Raw genomic sequence first — 21,041 nt, 5'->3', positions numbered from 1 at the left:
AAATTTTTAGGTTTATTCACACGACTCCACATTGTCACAAACCGAGCTGCTCCGCGTGCTTATTGACCTTACAATCGCTTTGTTTGGCGAAGTTTTGAAGAATGGTCGTTTTTAAAGACTCAAGACTAAGCATCAAATATTTAAATACCTTTTTTACACATCCCTTTTGATTGCGCAAAACTGAATACAATAAATGGACATATTTTGTAGTATGGAAGAGTCATTTTTAAAACAATTGCGAGTAATTTCCTCCGGCGGTATTTAAATAAAATTAATCGTGATATTAAGACAAATAACTGTATGGGGCTTCGCCAACAAGATCGCGACCGAAACTTAATCTGGAACAATTGAACATTCTCAGTCCTATTATAGTCATTGTTATAACTCGTAATTTGATTAAAATTGCTTATTTGATCACGTGCGAAAATTAGGCAATTACGTTCAAGCATTTTTCAACGTAGAGCATTCGCTGATTAGGTTGCAATCTCTTTGGGGAGTTAACAACCATTTATTAATAGGTTCGGTACTGCCACAGTGTAATTTTTTATTGACAAATTGTTATTAAATCCGAAACTAGAAGAGATAGCGCAAAATTCAAGCCCGTCAAAAATGTAACATGACTAAAAGCGTGTTTTTAATTTCCAAGTGACCGGTTTTTAATCTTTCTGTGAAAATTGTTTTAGCACGCTTATACGAATATTCGTCGAAATTAAAAGATTTAATTTGACTAAATTTGACGTCCATTTCATTAGTCGTCACGCTTGGGTGGATCATCGAACAGCAGGTGCGTCGAGTCACGTTATTCTAATCATGATATTCGATATAAAACGGGAGGCAACGATGAAAGGCTTTACTGGCGGTTACAATTTTTACTCGAGTAAACAAACTCTTATTTATGATTCCACCTCAATTATTTTATTCTAAAACTACTACTATATAAAACTGGTTTTGCTAAGAAAACATAAATAAACTGGAGAAGGGGATAATGTAGAAATGTAATTTTTCGTAGGGGGGGGGGGGGAGTGGAGTTTGTCGGAACAGCTATCAATTTATGGCCGTTTGTAAGTAAATTTTGAAAGGATTTAATCCGTATGTATATTTATTAAAAATCGTCGTATAAATATTTTTTGATAGTTCAAAAACCCCTCCAGTATTGTCGAAATATGTCCTATTAAAATTGACATAAATAACTTTTCTGTAAAAAAAATTTAAGGATATTTCCGTGATTAATTGACATATACTTTGATTTGGTTTTACAGAAAAAAATCGTTTATTTCCGTGATTGTGATTACTGATAATATTCTGTTTTCCGTGTAATAAACGACATTACTTAAATGGTATACACTAACGTGGTATAAAATTTTTATTAATCTTACGGAATTTCGATCGAATTTCATACGGGAGGTCCGGTCTCACTATTGTTTTTTTTTCTAACTTGGCGCTGATTGGTTTACGAAAATTACCGAATGTGGTTAAGGCCAATCAGAAGCCAGTTTTTTTTTTCATTCTCTCGCTGCTTTTCGAGATGATCCGAAATGATTAGAAAACGAATTGCTCCCTTCTAAAAATTTCCAAATGAAGTTTTTAGCAGTTTTTCCAAAAGGGAGTGATGAGTTTTAACTTCACCGTTTTAATAATTCTCAGCCGCCCCTTCCTCTTCGCTCTCTCATCTAATCGCCTTTCCCATTAAAATTTCCCTAAATAGGTAAAAGCCGTAGAAAGAAATCGGCGTTTCATCTCTCACTCTTTTCCTATCGAGGTTTCCTCTCCTTTTCCTTCCCCCCTTTTCATTGGTTTCCCCCCCCACCGCTCATATTTAATACGCTGGGAGCTTAAATCTTGTCATTTCATTTTTAATATACTCGCGCCCCTACCCTCTCTTATATCTCCAGTCGTAAAAAAAAAGTTGTATTAATTCGTATCCTGCATGATTCTTTCCCTCAAATCAGGGTTTATATACGTCGAAATTATAGCTGATGATTGGATAACGGTATTTAACCAGCCCGGATTTCCCGCAATGTAAACTTCCCTATATAAATCTAGAAGAACTGAAGAAAAACGTCATTTGCTATCCGAGAGGGAAAAAAATCCGAATGTCTATATAGATAATTACGAAAGAAATATTCAAAATTTTCCAATATTTCAAAGACTGGAAATTAACCGAATATATAAATTTTTGGAACCCCTGGAGATGAGACTGGGAAGGGAGGGAGGGGTTAATATTGGACTCGCCCGCTTTGATAGGTCGAAAATTTTCTATAAAAAAACGCGGGGGTTTTCCGGGGCTGTAGCCCCCATTAGTGATTAGCCACTTCAGTTTTTAGTTGTGTTATTTAAACGTTTCCAATAGCGGGCGAAAAGGAGAGGAGAGGAGAGATTGAAGCGAGTCTCACCTCTCCTTCAGTCTCTCTTTTAATCTTCATTGCCCTCCTCCTTAACGAAGAACCCTGTTAAATGAAGAGAGAGAGAGAACGGAAGAGGTGTGGGTGAGAAATGAATCTCCCGGTTCAATGAAACCCAATGAAGCGATTAGGAAATGTGTTATAATACGACCTTAATTCGGGCCGCTCTGTTCATTTATTACACTCCTCTCTCTCTCTCTCTCTCTCTCTCTCTCTCTCTCTCTCTCTCTCTCTCTCTCTCTCTCTCTCTTGGCTAGGGCTATTCCCTGCTCAATTCGCTTCATGATGAAACACTTATCTCTCTTTTCTCCGTCGCTCTTAATTGTCCGCTTCGAGCTCGGAGGTATTTTTTTTTTAATTTTTATCTCGAGCTTCCCTCTAATCTCTCCGCGACGATTTTATGTACTAGCATCCTCTCCGGCTCGCGATGGAAAAATCCAGCCAGCTTCCCGCCGAGAGAGTCTCTTCGCGCTTCTATTTATAAACTATCGAGACAGGGGTTTTTTTTCTTTCGGTGTGGTGCGGATTTTTTAGCGATTCTCGTTTAGAAAGCCCGCTTTATTTCCACTATCAGCCAATATTATCCCGATCGACAACTGGTTTTTTTCCTTTTTCTTTTGGCGCTACCCCCGGGATAATTTCGTGTTTTTTTGTACCATTAGTTTTTGCGCACCAACTATGTAGTTGTGATATATAACCGCCGAGAACAATTTGACGTGGAAAAATGGTTTTTATTGATTTTGATTTCTATCGGCGGCGTTAAATGAAGCGGTCATATTAATTTCCTTTCTGACTCTTCTCGCCTTTCCACCAGTTTCTGTTCTAGATATTTACGTTAAATTGTTAACTGTTGCCTCGCCACTAGATTTTAAAATTAAAACTTCAATTATTTTGCTTTTTAGAAATTTATTTATTAAAAGTTGACAGTTGCGTCTAGTTCAAAGTTTTTTTTAATGAATTCTTACTTAGGGAGAGACTGTTGAGATGATACGTGGGCACAAGCAGAACGCAGCTAGCCTTTAAACACGCTAACGCCGTGTTGTGTGTACAAATTTCATTGGACGAGCCTTTACGTCTAATCAATGAAAATTGTACACAAGAAAATGCACGAATTTTGACGGGTTGCGTTCTCCTTGTGTGGGGTGCTGTGTTTGTTGCTCCTAGCTAGCAGACAGCGAGGTGGATTACAGGAACAACGCTGAAAATCAAGTCATTTTACCTAACAATAAAGAAATCTTTTATTTTAATCTTAAATTATATTTTGGTTATTCTTAAATGGTGAAATAAAATGCTAGCAATTTTTCCCCGCTTGGTTTGTAGTTAGTTATTTATCGTTAATTTTTGGATATTTCTTCCTTGAATTAATGAATAAAATTGCGCCGGTAAATAAATATTCATTTTGGCAGCGTCATTTCATTAAAGTTACTTTTTGTCGAGTCTTTATTGTTTATATTTTGCGCGTAAACAAGTCCTAGCTGACAAACTGGTTTTCTATTGAAAATCGGACGTAAATAATGTAAAGGAACAAAACACGAATATCGTGTATAAAGCCAAAAAAAATCGTAAATAATACTCCTTATTATTCTTTATCAAATAAAGTTTTATATTTTATTTCATCTTGGCAACGCGTGCCGAAGAGAACGTCGACTTTCATTAAAATAAAAAATGAATCATCCGTCAAACCTAATTTTTCTTTGCTTTTGTCAAATTTCGAAATTTAAATAACGTTAAATCTTTTTATTTATAATACTGAAGATGCGATACCTTAAATTTGGTTCAACTCTTTTTTTCTTAACCGAAAATTTGTAACAATCTTGAAAAGGACAATTTTTCGAGGCGTATCATTTTATTGAAATGGTCGCCTCTTTCGCTCCCAATTTTTTTAAAAAAATTTGAAAAAGTAGATGGGGCTGTTTTCGTCTTCCCACATTGAAAACCGCGATAAATCAAATGAGGTGGAGAAGGGAAAGTCGCGCCCGAAAACAGGGCTGCCAGGAATCGACGTTTTAAAAAAATTGATGCAAATTACCAAGAATCCAAAAAAGGGGAGTTTTATAGTTATGTACCACGATGGGTACCGTTTTACCAAAAGTCGCCGATATGCAAAACGGAGAGGTTGCCTCTTCCTCGTTTTCAGGGCGCTGATTTTTTTCTCCTAATATTTTTTTCCCTCAATTTTCTTTGAAAGGGGGCATTTCGCTACCGATTCCGATAGGCACGAATTCCCCGGCGCCTATTGCTAAATCAAAGGGTTGGTGTATATTTTCTGGCGCGCTTATAAGAGGCTGCTGGAATTGATGATGGCAGTCGATGAACGGAGACGAAGGGGCGAACGACTCAGTTTGAAGCAGATTAGAGTTTTGACGCTTCGTAATTTAGAAGTCGTTAAGCGGCAAAAAAATCAACGGTTTTTGATGTGTGAATCATTTTGAGCTTGGGTTTTTTCCCTTCCGCCAGCCACCCCTGTTTTTTAGGATGCTCTAAGTTCCCCCCTCTGATAACCACCCCCGTCGTTTAAAAAATTACGCGCTCGGAAAAGAGGAGTAGTTTAATTTTAGAGGTCGTCCTCGGGGATGGAGAATTATTGTCGACTTATTCGAATTAGCGGCTTAATTGCGTAAAATGTTAACAACCTTTTTCTCCTTTGTTTTTTTTTTGACTCGAGAAATATTAAGTAAATTCCCCAAGAAATAATTGTTAATGGCAGACATTAAGCCCGTGCAATATAACTCGTAAAAGGTGTCCACTTAATTAATAATTATAAATTTAAAATCTTAACTTTTAGTTACGTCCTGATGAGTGTCAAACCGCGAAATAATGCTGTCATTGTTGCGGTGAAATTTACTTGCTTTTCGCGTTATCTCTAAAAGTGGTACTGTTTTAATCTGGGTATTATCAAAAATTAATAGGAATTAATGATCTATTCGTGATTAGTGGGGAAATAGTCACTATTTTTCAATAATTAAAACTTGCGTTCAAACTGATGTTTTCTTTCATATTTGTGAAACACAATAAATTATGAACGATAATAAAATGGAAGGTTTAAATTAACCCATTAAACCGAGATAAATTCATACGCGCACTACGCCATCTTTAAATTCGAAACTGAACCATTATTTAGCCTACATCAAAAACGTCATACTGTAAGTTCTACTGGTAATACCGAGGAGTCTTTTTGGCAAAATGGCATTTTTGTTTTTGATTCGAACGTCTGCTGTCATTCTCGTCACGTATTCTCGTAGTAGCGCGGACGAGTCAAAGATTCTAACTCGTTTTTCGCAACGATTGCTTCGGAAAAAACAACTTGATAGAAAATAAGATAAACTGGACCGAAAATGGGCGTCAAGCCACCGCGTAATTACGATGTTGTTTGGTAAACAACTTCAGGAAACTTTTATTTCTCTCGTGCATACGTCAATCTATCGGTCTTGTGCAACGTTAGTTGTATCTACGAAAATACTCGAGTTACGTGCAAGAATATTTAAGTTTACCGACCCGGGATTCAAAAGTGTTACAGTCGGGGTAAATCAAGGAAGTTAACATATTAATTTTGGCGCTTCAATACCCAAATTACTTAGATTCAAATTATGTACGGTCATCTAGAAATTCGTTAAATGTGGATGTTTCGGGGCAAAATGGAATTCGATGTTCGATATAAACAACGTGTTAACTTACACAATTCTCGTTAATTAAATTATTTATCAGGTAAACGTTTTCTTTTTAAAAGATCATTTTGGTTTATTTATCCATCCATTCTCGTTCCTTAATAAAAATGCCGATATAGATTTGAACGGTCGACTAGATTTTTGTCAGACAGAATGTATCCGCTCCCTAAAATGGTTCATCTTGCGCCCCCTCTCCGCGTTCTCGCGCGTTACTGACAGATAAAACGGGCCACAGTCGTTACACGGCTGGCAGAAAAGCGGCCTGACTGAATCTTGGCGCTTCCTAAGCGTTCATCCATCCTCGAAATAAAATAAAAAAATAAGAAGCCGGAGAAGGAGAAGAGGAAGAGAGAGAAAAAATCTTCTAGCTCATTGAGTCTTTGATGTACAAGTCTTCCTATCTGTTGATAAATATTTCTGGGCCCAGACACCAGCCCCGAAAGATCGGAGAGGGAGAAAAAAAATCGTATATTGAAATTACGCGAAACCAAAACGGGGGAATATTTTTTCCCAACCACGTCGCCCAATAGCATCCTCATCCGTATTCCCTAATCTCTTTCCCGTAGATTCTTCGGGGATATTTTCTCTCCGCATCTCCATCCTCCTCTCGCTCCTCCGTTTACTGAGGAGAGTATTCTCCGGCAGTTGAAAGATATGGAACCGGGGGAAGATGATGAATTCGTCTCTAATTTTTTCCGAGTTCTCCTTTCGCGGACAATAAGAGTTTCTCGCCTTTTATGCAAATGCCAGCCTGTTATCGGCCCGTCTCTGATTATTTAACTTTCAAACAACGGTGGTTGCTGGGGACCCAATTCGCCGTTGTTGGTTGTCATCTTTTGGAAGAGTATAGCTTTGATTAAAATAAGGCCAGGAGCGTTAGTCTATGTGGAAAAATAATTTTGTTGGATCAATTAAGGCGATGAACCCATTTCCAGCCTGAGAATATTTGGTTTTCATCTCATTATTTTAGTTGATAGTCTCGAATAAATAGATTAAGTTGTTTTGACAAATATTTAAAATTGAAAAAAAGCTTTTATCAGCCATTTCCGAAAACAATGTAACTGGATTTTAGTTTAATTCCGTTACAATATCTCCGTTCCCCGTAGTTTTTAAAATGTTTTAAATATTCGTCGTGTCTCTACCTGTGTAGTTTTTTTCCGCGTGTTGGCAGGTGGATACGGCGAAAGCGAAGGCCGTGTTTGTTTTAGTGGCGTAAACGCGGAGACTAGATCCGGATGTTAGCGAAGGATTTTCCTAAACATTTTTTCCCGCTTTCGCAATGTAAATAATCGAGCTATATAGGCGACGCCTGACGAAATAAACGCCTTACTGCCCCCTTTCATTATTGATCAGCATTTGTTTGCTGTTTACATTTACACCAGCCCCAGCCGTTTCCTCTCTCTCTCTCTCTCTCTCTCTCTCTCTCTCTCTCTCTCCCCGCCTGTGTGTGCGCCGTGACAACATCTTCCCCATTTAAGGCCCTTTCACTGAAATCCTCTTTACAGAAACACCGGTTTCGTACAATGGCCCGACGCCAGCTCCCTCTAGTCGTATTTAGGTAAACCATTACCGCGACGTATCCTGTAAATAAGGTTTTATAGCGTGTCTAAATTTTAATTTATCCATTCACCGTGGAATCATTTTATTTTCAATGACGGAATAGATCAAACGTCTCTTTTTGGACACGATGGAACCTACATGTAAGAAATATTTCGTGAATATTTTTTCACCTGTACCAAAACTATTCGGAGCCACATTAAAACTCTCCGGAGCTACACCATTACCATCTTCCTCTATTCAGGTGCAGCGATAGTGAGCTCGACATTTTGAGCGGATTGTCCCGGGTTAAATACACACCAGAAGAAAATAGGGGGAAGTACGCTTCTAGTCAGCTTTGGAAAGGCGTCACTTTTCACGAATTTTCGCGCCAAAACGGTTTGGCGGGATATCACGGATGATACATCGTTTAAAAAATCAATTTTTCTTAAATTGAACAATTGTAACATATTGTCCTTCTCATTCTCTGCTAATTGAGCTAAGGCGTATTTGCTTTCGTCGTTTATAGCCGTGTTGAATCAAAACAAAAGTGGAACTACTTTTTCAGTTTGGTTTATTATGCGTAAAAAGGCGTTTTCGTGGGTCACACGATGACTTCTACGGCTCAAAGCTACAGATACGTACTTCCCCTATTTTCTTCTGATACACACTTATTCTATTTAGAGTTTGGGTAAATTAAGACCTTTTCAGGCTGGTCTTATCCAAATAGTTTTTGTTTATAAATCTTATTTAAATGGGTCGTTTAATCGAAATCAAGAATTAATTTGGGTACCTAATATGCTCACAAACTTTGTAACGAAATTTCGTAACCCTGTGGTTTTCTGGTCGAAATGTAAGACTTCGTTTTTATAATGTTTAGTAGTTTAACTCGATGTTAAAACATAATACAAATATTGAATGAAATTGTTTAAATTATTGAAATCTAAACGAAATTGTATTCGGTTCAATTTCCATTACGTTAATTTCATTCGCCATTCAATGAGTTATCCTTAATTAGCGTATATTGTTTCTTAAATAATTATACACAAAGTATTCGGGTACTGGTATCCGCTGGCGAGAAAATGCATAAATAAAGCTTTCTATTTCCTTGTTTAGTCGCTTACGCTCGCACTTAACGGTAACAAACCTTTCTCATTAAATCAGAAAACGACAAAAAAGGGTATACTGAAAGCGGGTATAGGTTGGACTGTTTGCTCAGCTACATAACTTATAACTCGCCCATTTCGGTGTTTTCTTTGTCTCTTTTTTTTATTATTTTGAATTTTGGCGTGTTTTTGGCGCAACTCTTGTTTGGGCTTTGCGAGGGGGTCGGTGAGGGGTGAAAAAGCGCTTACGTCAGCCGAGAATCAATAAAAATAATAAGTTAAAGACTCCCTCTTTTCACTCTCTCCGTGTAGTGTAATAAGCAATCTAAACAATCGACGATGAAGAATCTGATATTGGAATGCGGACCAAACTATGGCGAAACGCTTACGAAGCCCTTTTATATTTCAACCTTTCCCCTTTTATTTTTTTAGCCGGATCGAGCGCCGAAAATAGGTAGCCTATAGTCGAAGCGCGGCGTTGATCTGACACTCTATTAAATAATCTCGGTTGGGTAAAGTCGGCGCCTAGAAATTCGCGGTGGTCGTTCGTCAAGCGTTAGCCGGTTGAATCGTGAACCCCAAATCGAAAGGGGTATAGGAGGGGATGGTTTTCGATAAATGCTGAATAAACAACCTTTGATTATTTATAAAGTGAGACGAGGGAGAGGGGGGGGAGGTTGGAAGGCAAACTTTCGACGAAGCTTGTAGGTACGCTACCTTGGGAACTTATCCGGCTTCAAATTGAGCAGCTGCTTTTGTTTTCCTACGTCGAATGCGTAATTTTGTATTTTAACCTATTTATGTCCCTAGATAATTTTGTTACATACCTGAATGTAAACCATATGCAATTTATTATTTGCATGAAAGGCTTAGGTAATTTGCATTTGTTGCGTGATAATGGTACGATGAATATAACCTTAAAACTTTACGTAATGAAATGTTACCCAATTTTAATAATTTTTTATTTAAAGATGGAATTTGGAGTCTACAGTCGAAATTAACGTTATAATGAATCAATTTAATAATTTTTTATTTAATTAAAGATGAAATTTGGAGTAATATATACCAATTTAAAAAATTATTAACATATACCAATTTAAAAAATGATATATAGGCCTACCAATTTAAAAAATGATATATACCAATTTAAAAAATGATATATACCAATTTAAAAAATGATATAAACCAATTTAAAAAATGATATAAACCAATTTAAAAAATGATATAAACCAATTTAAAAAATGATATAAACCAATTTAAAAATATATATATACCAATTTAAAAAAATATAGACCAATTTAAAAAAAATTTAAAAGTAATTTTTTAATTGAAGATATACCATTTGGTTTACCAAAATATATAACCTCGAAGTAAATAACCAAAAAAATTTTAGATAAATCTTGAATAGACATTTTATTTTTTGATTTTCCCGAATAATTTATATTTAATTCAAAACTTTTAAATAAATTAAAGATATCATTTTGAATCCCTTCGTATTTGAAACCGGAGTGAAGGTACACTTATAACGAAAACTCCAGTACAACAACAGTCGGAGATTTATATTTTACATTTCCCAGAGTACATATTTCTGTTATTACTCTTTATGTTATATTTTATTCATTCGGTATAAAAAGCCGTTTCTTTAACGATTCAATTTGACCTATTGCAACGTGCGGCGGCGGCGGCGGCGGCGGCGGCGAAAAGTGTCGGCGGGGGGATATTCGATTGGAAACGCGGTCCCCCGTACACGGAAGAAAATGAACACGAAGTTCGTCTGTGGGAGTTTGGTTTGTTTTGAGCGAGACCGCGGCAGACTCTCTTCGGACGCCGCGCGTATTTAGGCGGCTCGCATTTTGCTGGACAACATTAAAAAGTAAACAGAACAACATCGTCCGGTACACGCGTGTTGTGCTTTTGTAACCATAGTAACGACGGGGTTAGTCGTATTGTTTATCTTAAAGCTAGCCTACGTCGCGCTGCTCGCCAGAGAAGAAAACCGATAGAGAAATTACACCCACCGCGAGTTCGGGCCTTGATTGTATACTTTTAGTTTAATTATAATTCGAACTCTCGCTCGACATAAAGTTTCCTCTCTAGATTCTCTTATTTCTGGCTCATTCGCCGCCAACTCGTGAGAAATGTAAATTTTTTAAGGCGCACGGAACGCCACTCGCGAAAGGGGAGGTTCGCGCTCTTTCCTGTCAGTTGCGTCGATAGCTATCGCTCATTTCTTAAAGTCGTCCGCGTGGGGACGAGAGACTTCGGTGACGTCTTCGGAAAAACACGAGGACGTGACCCCCCACTCTTAATGAAGAACGAATAATCGCGTGAATGTGTAAAAATTGAAATATAGGCGAAGGCCAATTGCGAATTAATATTTGCCGCTGCATTTTATTCGTTGTTGATCTAATTTTAGCTTTTTTTCCTCCACGCGTTATGTTTACTCCCATTTTCCTATCCAATTATCGCGTCACGGTCAAATGGGAAACGAGTGGTCAGTTTGGATGGCGATTTTCGATAATCACTTTCCACAGTTGTTAACGTAAATAACCTTGTATCGGTGGTAGCGTAGAATGAACGAACACCACCTATAGCGATAAGAATAGCAATTAATCACAAAGCAAATATATCGTAAGAAATAGTTGGGAGTTCACTTCCATTTTTAATTTTTTGTTCTAAAACTTTTCGTGTATCGCTGTCTTCCAACCCAATGAAGAAAGGAAGAGTGAATTTTTAGACAGCGACCAGTTTCGCCTATAGGCGTAGACCTGGCCGCTTGTTGCCCCAAGAGAGTATTCTCCTAATTAAGCAAAACCAGCCCTTCCAGAGAGGCTATAGCCTTGACTGGCGTTATATACCCTTGTCATGGTCAAATAGCCGATGGTCAGTCACTTCGCGTGTGTAATTCTTTATACAGATAGAAAGAAAAGAGATTGTTACTTAATGAGTTCGAGCCTCGTCTAGGCTTCGATTTCTTCAGATGGACGTCTGCCCCGTGTTAAGATCGGGCCATTGTAGGGCGGAGTGATTAGGCGCTCGTCACATTCTACAAAATGGCCAACTAGACGCGTTTCTTCGCGGGTCTAAGGAGTTGTCTGGAGGGTATGTTTTATGGCGGTTTAATCATGTTTTGACTGACGAAGTTGCTCCCTAGAGGTCGTCCTCATCACACCTCTCTCTCGCTCTCTTCATTTCTGTAATTTCCTCCCCTTTCACCCCCCTCGTTGATCCGGCGCGGCTTTTAATTCTTTCACTCGAGGTCGTCGAGAGAGGGAGGCACTGTGAGCGAAATCTTTCGTTTTAGGGATGACCACACCCAGCCGTGGTTTATAGATAATAGGTCTTAAGATCTAATTTGGTCAAAAATAGCCCCCTAACTGTAATTTTTAACTACGGTCGCCTCTCCAACGCTAAGGCTCGAAGGAAATAAGTTTAAAAAAAAGTTGAAGTGAGTGTAAAAAGTTACGTTAGCGAGTTAACGCCTATAATATCCATTAACAGGTCACTCGTGCTCCGTTTCTTCTGGCGCTATAGTCTCTCTCGGGAACGCGTGTATTTCTTTGCCTTTGAAAATAATTTATTAATCGTAAAAACCCTCGGATGTTTCGCCAGCCGAATTTCCTTCTCTGGTAAATAATCCGCATTACTCGACCAAAATAACGATAATTCTCGAAATACCATTTCTATATAATACTGCTATTTCGCGGCTTATTTCGATATTGTTTTTATATTTTTAATGGAACTCATTTCGTAAAAATAACGTGTTTGTGTAAATAATGAAGTAAACACTAATTAACGTTTCTACACGATTTCGGTTGCATTACATTGTTTCTATGCGAACTTTTTGCGTTAAATATGATGTTAAAGCTGAACGTAATGGGGGGAAAGGGTTGAAAAGCTAACGTTTAACCTGCATTCTAGACATGACATAGCGAAAATTATTAATATTCCTTAAATTTTGAGGATTCTACTGTAAAGAACAGACTAATTTTATCCTCCCCTAAGTGTTACCGAGGAGATAACCACTTTGTACACCGATTACGGATAGTGGTCAGCCCCTCGAGCGTTACAGTGTCACCAAGCGGTCGAATTAAATTACCGTTTAATCGATTCAAAGCGCGTGATTATAACGAGAAATTCCTCTAAAACTTGAAATCTTTATTTCAACACTTGCTTGATAGAAGCTCTGGCTATTCTGTAAATATCAAAAATTACAAAAAAATCATAATACGTCAAAAATGACAATAAGCGTGTGCGGATGAGGCTGATATCAAACTATCGAGAGTATTGGTCAAATTAAAAATCGTGGTGGTCTGTAATGCCGACGTAAATGATTTAAATGAAATGCTTCGACATACGGTCGATGGTGCAAATTTAAGTCATGGACACCAAAAAAAAACAGGTATTTTACGTCCGCTTATGCATTTAGTTTATGATTTGACTAAATACCGGATATAGCGTAACATACTGCCGCTACCTAAAGTTGAACTTACATACTCGATTGTTTTATATTTCGATATCCGCCCCTTCTCCACACGCGCATTTCCATTTTTGACGGATCGAGATTTTTTTGTCATTTTTGATTTTTACAGAATACCCTTCCTGGTATGCAGGTGTTATGTTGGCCTTTAAACGAGTACACTAGTGCAGCGGTTCCCAAAAGGTGTTCCGCGGAAGGGTCACCGGGGTTCCGAGAAATCGCTGCGTGGCCATTTTTGTTTGTGTCCAGAGTCTTTTAAGATAATAAAAAAAAATAAGTTGGGGTTCCACCAGAATTAGGTGGGTAATTTAGGGTTACATAGTAAAAAAATTGGGAACCGCTGCACTGGTGTAGCGATATAGAAAAACCGTTAATTTCTCCTGGAAAAAAGTCTTTCGTGGAACACAATGAATCGCGGTTGTGTCGTTGCTATGAGAACTGAATTGGCAATATTTGATTTCCTTTGATTGTAGTTTTGATTTGGGTTTACAAGTTTACTCTCGTGGAAGGGCAATTTGTAGCCTGAAGGGAGAGAGGGAGTTTTCTCGCTGGGTTTTTCGTTGTCGCGAAGGCGCGATAGTGCGGCGAAGAATAAATTTGGAATCGCGTGATGACAAATTCTGAGCTTGGACTTCCGGACGCGAGCTGGTCACGCTCTTTGTCCATTCCGCCAAAGGGATCAACCCGCTTTTTCTCTTAACACGAAGCTTCCTGTCAACTCGTTCTTCCGCCTGAGTCAAATTCCCCCCCCCCCCCCGTACGCAATTCCAATGCCCCGCGACCGTTTAAAAATGGTCAGTGTAAACGCTTTCTTTATTTGTCGCTAGGAGGCGCGCGAATCCGCGACTGGAATTGGCAAAGGTTTTTTTTTTTGTTTAGGCTGCGGTGTTGTTATTAACTTCATAGCGAGCCCGGACTGCTAGATTCCTTTGTGTAATTATTATTGCCTCCAGTAGATTGTAGAAACGCGAGCTCGCTTTCTTTTTTTCTTGGGTAGAAGATCATTTAAAGGGTGTGGCGCCCTCTATTTCTCTCCCTTGTTATTGCGCTTGACTGTTATTTTTGGGTTTTGTTCTCCACGTACGACGCCACGAATCGCATCGCGCGACAATGGAAATTTACGGAAGTGCGCCTGTTCAGCCCGTTTCTACGCCGGTTTTATTTTTATATTTTCCTGGTAATTCCTGGTAAAGATTTCTCTTTCTACCACCAGAGTGCGCTTTTAATGACGAAGGGACGATGAATTGTCCCTAATGTTTTTCCGCCCCTGTTTTTGTTTAATTCAACCGTAATGAAACGGAAGACTGACTAATACGGTTTTTGCTCTTAGATATCATTAATGGATATGGTTTTTGGTTTCGAACGTGTACCGTAATCTTCTGATTTGCCGGATCAGATGGATTTTATTTCCATCAGAATTTGATTTATTTTCAAACTCGAGGGGTCAGACATTCACCGAAAATGGGTACGGCATTTTGAAATTCGGACGCTGGATTTCAAAATTTATTGTTGGATTTCCGATTTCGGGATTTCTCGGCGAATTTCGGGATTTTTCGATATCAGGATTTTGCGTCGGATTTCGGGATTTTTCGATATCAGGATTTTGCGTCGGATTTCGAGATTTCTCCATATAAGGACTTGGCGTCGGATTTCGGGATTTTGAGATTTTTCGTTGGATTTCTAGATTTCGAGTCGGATTTCTGGATTTCTGGCCGAATTTTGAAGAAATCTAGGCTGGCTTTCGGATTTCTTGGAAAGTGTACGGGACTTCTTAGAATATCCGACCCATCGTCCAAAACGCCGGAAGAAGCTATAACGCGTCGAAAAATATTCAGGAGTTTTGCGATTGAATCCCTACGCGTTTAACCATTTTGAAATGGGAGAGTTAATATCCCAAACCCACCTCAAAGGCGTTTTTCTTGACATAAATCGTTGTTTATGATTATTAAGAAGTAATTAAAATTCTTAGCATTTTACCGTATCCAAGAAATAAAATAATCCAAATCAATAGTTCTTTTATAAAGTAACATGACCTTCTTGTTTTAATGTGGCTCTTAGGTCACAGTCTCTTACTTTTACCAAGGTTGGTAGGTCTCTACAAACCTTGCTTTTTAAAGTCTACGAGCGCTCGATACAGTGCAAATAGCGCGTGTGAAGAATATTCTAATAAAATTGTTTCTTGTGACGTAAGAGGAACCTTTTATATTTTTAATAATTTTATTTTATTGAAACAACTATTGGAATAGAGACTTGGCACTCCGTAGCTTTGGCCATGGCCGCCATTGTGGTCATATTTTTCTCCCCACGATAAAAACTATTGAAAAAACTGTGACGTAGCACTGCCAAGTCCCTATACGCAATTGGAAATAAATAAGTATCTATATTAATAATGGTAGAATTGACGGGCTTAATATTTTGTAGCGTTTGAGTACAGTCGGTGGCAACGTGCTCGAGGCGCACGTGGAAATCGAGGTCTTTTGGCCACGAGGTCTTGGTGGCGCTCTAGGAGCAAGGTTAAGCCTCGGCGCGTCTTTTTTAAGCTCCGTTCGTCGGCAGAGACACAACACAATTCGATAAACTGAACACACGCCAGACGTCTCTGCGGGAAAGGCAAGATTGATTTTGGCGGAACAAGTGTTTTTCCCGCGCGACACTCGCCGAGCTTTAACCGCGCGACAAAAAAAAATCGCCGCTAAGACTCGGCGCCTAGGCTTAACGGGCGATTCAATCCAACGCTGAAAACGAGGTGAAGTCTGCGCGTACGCCGGCCTCCGATACCCGTTACCGCGGGGCCACGTCTGTACGTGGCTTGCGGTGGAAGCAGTATCGCCGGCGGAGGGTTATATCGCGAGGACGGAGAGACCGAGCGAATTTTTCTTTTCAGTGTATTATGGGCGTAAAAAGCGAGCTTGGGAATCGAGATGCTCTCTAAGCACGCCATTTATTTTTTATTTTTTACTTTCCACGGGCCACTTTTTTAACGCTTTCGGTGCCTTTTGAGATTTTGCTCGGCTAGAAAGCTCGCTAGGGGTGGGAAATGTTGTTTTCACGCTCGAAACCCTTTGACCCGGCTTCCACTTTATCCGCTTACTCTTTATTTTCCCGTTTTATTTCGCTTTCTTATTTTCGAGAGAGTGGCAAAAACTCAGTTTACTTCTTGTCGTTTGTTTCAGTCCCCTGGAGGCGGTTGTTTCCACCGATGCCACCTCCGAATTGTTAAAAGAGCCTCGCATCCTCGGAAAATAAACTCCACTTTACACTCTCTCTTTTCTTTGTGTCCCGAAGCCGACCCTTTCACTTTGAGACTTAATCTATTATGGAGTTGAATTGAGCGCTTTTAATTATTATTATATAAGCGGATTTAAGAAAGATAGTGGCCACTTCAAAACTATCTAATTTAAATGCTGCAATTCAAGGGGGTGTATAAAATTTACTAGGCTTTGTCTAAATTACATCGACCACTAGCGTTCCTACCGAGATAGACTCAAAACTTTTCCACCCAAATAAAGAGTACGCGCGTAGAAACGTTAGGTGATGAGAGCGCGGAACCACTCCTTCCGCGTAGAGTTTGCAAGTTCTCTCCTCCACTGGTTTAAGGGGTTTCCCCCCGAGTTCTTCGGTTTCCCCTTTCCACAAAAACTTGATTGGGTTAACGGTAATAGTTAGTGTAGGGAGCTGTTGGCTCGCGTGGCGCCGTAGGGCTTGCCACCACCCTCCTACGCGTTGTAACCCGGCCACCTGTATAAGGCATTAAAAGTCGCTAGATGACTTGGGACTAAGGTGGTGACTTGGGTATTAGCTTAGCTGATTATTATGGTTTTATATTAGACCTATCTTATTTTTATCACGTGTGTAATATTTGGGTGAAAAGCTTTCCAATATTGGACCCCGTGACGTTAAAAGAGGTCCTTTGTTAAATTAACCTAGTGCGAAATCTAGATTCGGGTCCTGTATTTTATTTGTTTAAAACCTAATCAATCTATTCAGTAAGCCGTATGAAAAATTCCAATTTACACAAAAAGAAATCTTGACAGTTTCCACAGAAGAATAAATAAATAAGTAATAATAATTAGCTAGACTAATACCAAGTCACCACCCTAGACCCAAGTCATTTAGCAAACGTTTAATGCCTTTAAATCAGGTGGCCGGGTTACAAGCAGGGTTAGACATAAGGATATTTTTTATTTTAGTAGTTACTGACTAGTGGGGGTAAAAATTGGGTATAAAAACCAGGACAGCCAACATTTTTCTTTACCCGTCAGAATTAAAATAGGAGTTTATTATCACTTGAGTTACATGATGCTTCTTTTCTAAAATAGGATTGATGAATGCTGAATTTATATTATTCAACATTATTTATGAATATTTAGGTACATTTTTCACTAGTTAAATTGACTAGTTAGCCCCCAAATTTTAGTAGTCAGAGCATCTATTTTATAAGTCAAATGCTGTAACTAGTGCCTTATGTCCAACCCTGGTTACAAGCCCTTAATGCCAGGCGAGCCAACAGCTCCCAAGTATTTGACATATTTATCAAAAAGTGTCAAATAAATTAAAAATTAATTAAAGACTGTTTAACAAGTTTGAGAAAATTAATTTTTGGAATTGGTTGTTTAGGATTACTACGTATTTTTTTAATTATGATTTTTGCTTTTGTCTCGAAATCTCTCGGAAATAAGAAGGAAGGAAGATGTAAAAAAATCCTCGTATGATTGTTTTGTCGGGTTGTTTCGCGGCGTCGCCTCTGGCGTAACGACAATGTCACGTTCCTTCTTAGTACAAAAAGCGGCCAAGTGTTCTTCTCCGTTTTAATTAAGTAGCTTCGTTTTGTCGAAACAAAAAAAAACCAAAGAGACGGATACGCTAAAAAACGCATTGTGTTTCTGCTATATCGTACACTCCAAAAAGAACGAGAAATAGCAGAGCGAAAAAAAAACGTTTGATAGGATTTTGCGGTTTTCAGTCGGGTCTCTTTCCCTCCTCACTCTTGCTCTTTACTAATTTCTTTTATATTTTCTCCGTTTCTTTTTCGAGGACAAGCATGCTCGCCCGCAAAAATGCTCTTCCGCCGTGTTGTGTCTCTTTATTTTCTTCCGAGCCCCGTTCTCCCCCTTTTTTTTGTCAGACCCCCGATTTTAATTTTTTTTTCGGTTTCGGGTTCATCCGTGCTTCTTTCTCCATCTCGGAGGAGATTTTTTTCCATTTTCTCCGGGATCCCGTCCTCTGCAAAATATTGCCTGGGGCGATAATTAGTCTTTTATAGCTAGTTCCGCAGCGAGGGATTTTTCTGGGGCTATAAACAAGTGGCGAGTGACGCGGGAACGTCTTCATTTTCTTCCTCGGCTTGAAAAACAAGAATGTGCGGACTGATTCGCCCTTTTTTGTATCGTTCGTCTTTTGCTTCCTCTCGCTCTTCCGTCGCGTTATTAAGAAAGTTCCGATATTGTCTCTATCGCGACATTTTCCAGCTTACATAGATGAAGTAGATAGTGACAAAGGAATATAAAAAATATTTTTTTTTAGATGAGCCGGTGTATTTTTCTTTTTCGTTGCTAAAGGAATTTTCCGTATTTTGTTTAGCATTTTTATCCGTATGGAATACGGATCCGGTGGTATTTTTCTCAGCCTCATTGTAATTAAGTATTCAACGGAATATTTTTTCTCGATTGAGTTTTCTTTCTTTGCGCGGCAACTATAAATACGGAATATCATTTTGCGCGGAATTATAAATGAGACACTAGGAACGTTTTATACTGGTTTATAAATATTCCGTATACTCGTTCTTTTCTCTAATTAGTCAAGAGTTGTCATCTTCGGGTGCTAATGAATGAATAACAACGGATTAATTCCGTAAATATTTTTTCTTTTCGGGTACAGGAATGAGGCGGTATTGAGAAACTGGTTTCTTAGCTCTGCCTTTTTTTATATTAATTATAAATGACGGTTTTTTCGGATGGGAGTATTTTAATTTTTAGTGTTAGTTTTTTGTTTATAGAAGGTAAAATGTAATATTAATTTCGATATTGTTTTTCTTTGCAGTAGTGTTTTCTGAACGGCTCTCAAAATTCTAACATTGGAGGAACCGAGTCACAATCTCGCTGCTGCTTGGCTTAGGCGGGTAAGCTATCTCAATTTCACTCATTTTTTCATTTCTGGACGTTAGTTTCAAACCGGTTGAAATATATTTTAGGAATATGTGTTACGGCGATATTTTACGCTAATTTCGTAAAATTTGACTTATTAAAATTTTGAAAAACATGAAAAGAAAATTGTCCTTAAATGTTTGGTGTCCAAATCTCATTCAAAAAATTATTTAAATTGGTTTTATTTTTACTGAACTATAATTATCCTATTTATCATTCGACTTTTTTTATCTAATTTATGTTTAAATCCTAAATATATATCTAATGCCTACGGTGGATCATTACATATTAACATAAGTCTCTAATATTGTTCCGTAAGTTTGTCACTTTGGGGAATATTTTACTGAGAGCTAGTAACGGAGTGACGTCATCACAAGAAGAAAATCTTCACCTAGCGAGGCGCTGTTAATGGCTACGTGTGACGCGTTAGCAAGCGGACTGACTTGTGAATAGCTCTCAGCAGGAATTCATACCTTTACTTGGAATGCTTATCGCGTCAGATTTTCGTCTCGATGTGGCTGACGGTTTTTTTGACATCACTATGTTAACTTAACAAAAAACTACGTGAGAGGGGAGCGCGCGCAAAGGGGATTTTTTTTTTCGTAGGCGGGGCCAAAGCCGTCAGAAAGATCATACGCGATACGGCATTTCAAATAGAGTTATGGAATCCTGCTCTCAGTAAAACGTTTTCATATGAAGAATAGGAAGTGTCGCACTTATGGTCACTATATTATACACTTATGACATTAATGATGCGTTTTTAATGGTTTCTTAATTCAACTTGTATCTGCGTGTAAGTATTGCGGGCTTTTTGTAGCTGATGTTCTATATTTTAAAGGATGTTATATTGACATCCTTTTTACCTCTCCGAGGGGACTTTGTACCCTAGGAGGGGTTATACAACCACCGTGTCTGTCTGTCTGTCTGTCTGTCTGTGGGTCTGTCTGTCAGGCCTGCGAACGCGTTCGCATTTTCGGGGCAAAGGGTAATCGCTGCGTACGCAGTTTCTTAGAATTAGGGAAAAGGTTTTTCCAAAAGGGCCCGTTTTGGTTGTCATTGGGTGTAGTATAAATATTTTTCAATTTGCGTTAGTACCGGGCGGGATTCGAACCCGAACCCTCCTGCACGTCAGTGAGCATTCTACCACAGAAACACGGATACATTGAGGAGAGGTATATTTTGGCTTGCCAACTTGTTTATTTACGTACGTGCCTGGCTTACGTTAATCGAGTATAAAAAAGAACTTATTCCCCCCCCCCCCCAAATGGAACACAAATATTTTAATATTAACGTCGTGTATACTTTGTATCAACTTTAAGTATATCCTTTTTAGATTTTCTCTTTACCGAGGTTTGGGACTTAAGGCGGCGAAGAACCGCTCGCGTCAAACATTTTAAAATTTAATATTTTAGCTCTGAATTCGTAATGTTTATATACGTTTTTGAGATTTGAGACTACACCCCTACAGTGACGAAATAATCAGAAATGCGCATCCTTTCACCAAATTGTTTTAAAATTGATTGTCAAATGTTCATCGAGAACAAAACCAAAACTGTTAAAAGCTGTAAATTTTTTAAATAGCCAGCATACTTAACCATCAAACGAAATTAAGTTTTCAGATCTATGAGAAAAATATCAAAATATTTCATTTCGCTGAAAATAATTTTAAAAACGTTTTAGTCGTATTTTTATTTAGACGAATAAGTTAA

The 21,041-nt window shown here is 38.5% G+C and overlaps 1 protein-coding gene across 3 annotated transcripts in view; it reads left to right on the top strand.

Annotated features, from left to right (window-relative positions):
• The window catches only part of LOC149942900 (uncharacterized), a 250,460-nt gene that overhangs the window by 141,573 nt on the left and 87,846 nt on the right, over positions 1–21,041 (top strand). For all 3 annotated transcript variants that reach the window (XM_090179901.1, XM_090179900.1, XM_090179899.1), the window contains one exon: positions 19,229–19,307. The gene's annotated coding sequence lies outside the window, so the exon portion shown is untranslated. The remainder of the gene's footprint in view (positions 1–19,228; positions 19,308–21,041) is intronic.

The sequence above is a fragment of the Leiobunum rupestre genome, chromosome 6 (assembly GCF_980474605.1).
Source record: "Leiobunum rupestre chromosome 6, qqLeiRupe1.1.hap1, whole genome shotgun sequence".
In the NCBI taxonomy this organism is placed as follows: Eukaryota; Metazoa; Arthropoda; class Arachnida; order Opiliones; family Sclerosomatidae; genus Leiobunum; species Leiobunum rupestre.
Note: the sequence above shows the minus strand (reverse complement) of the source record. Positions and strands in the feature narration are given on the sequence as shown.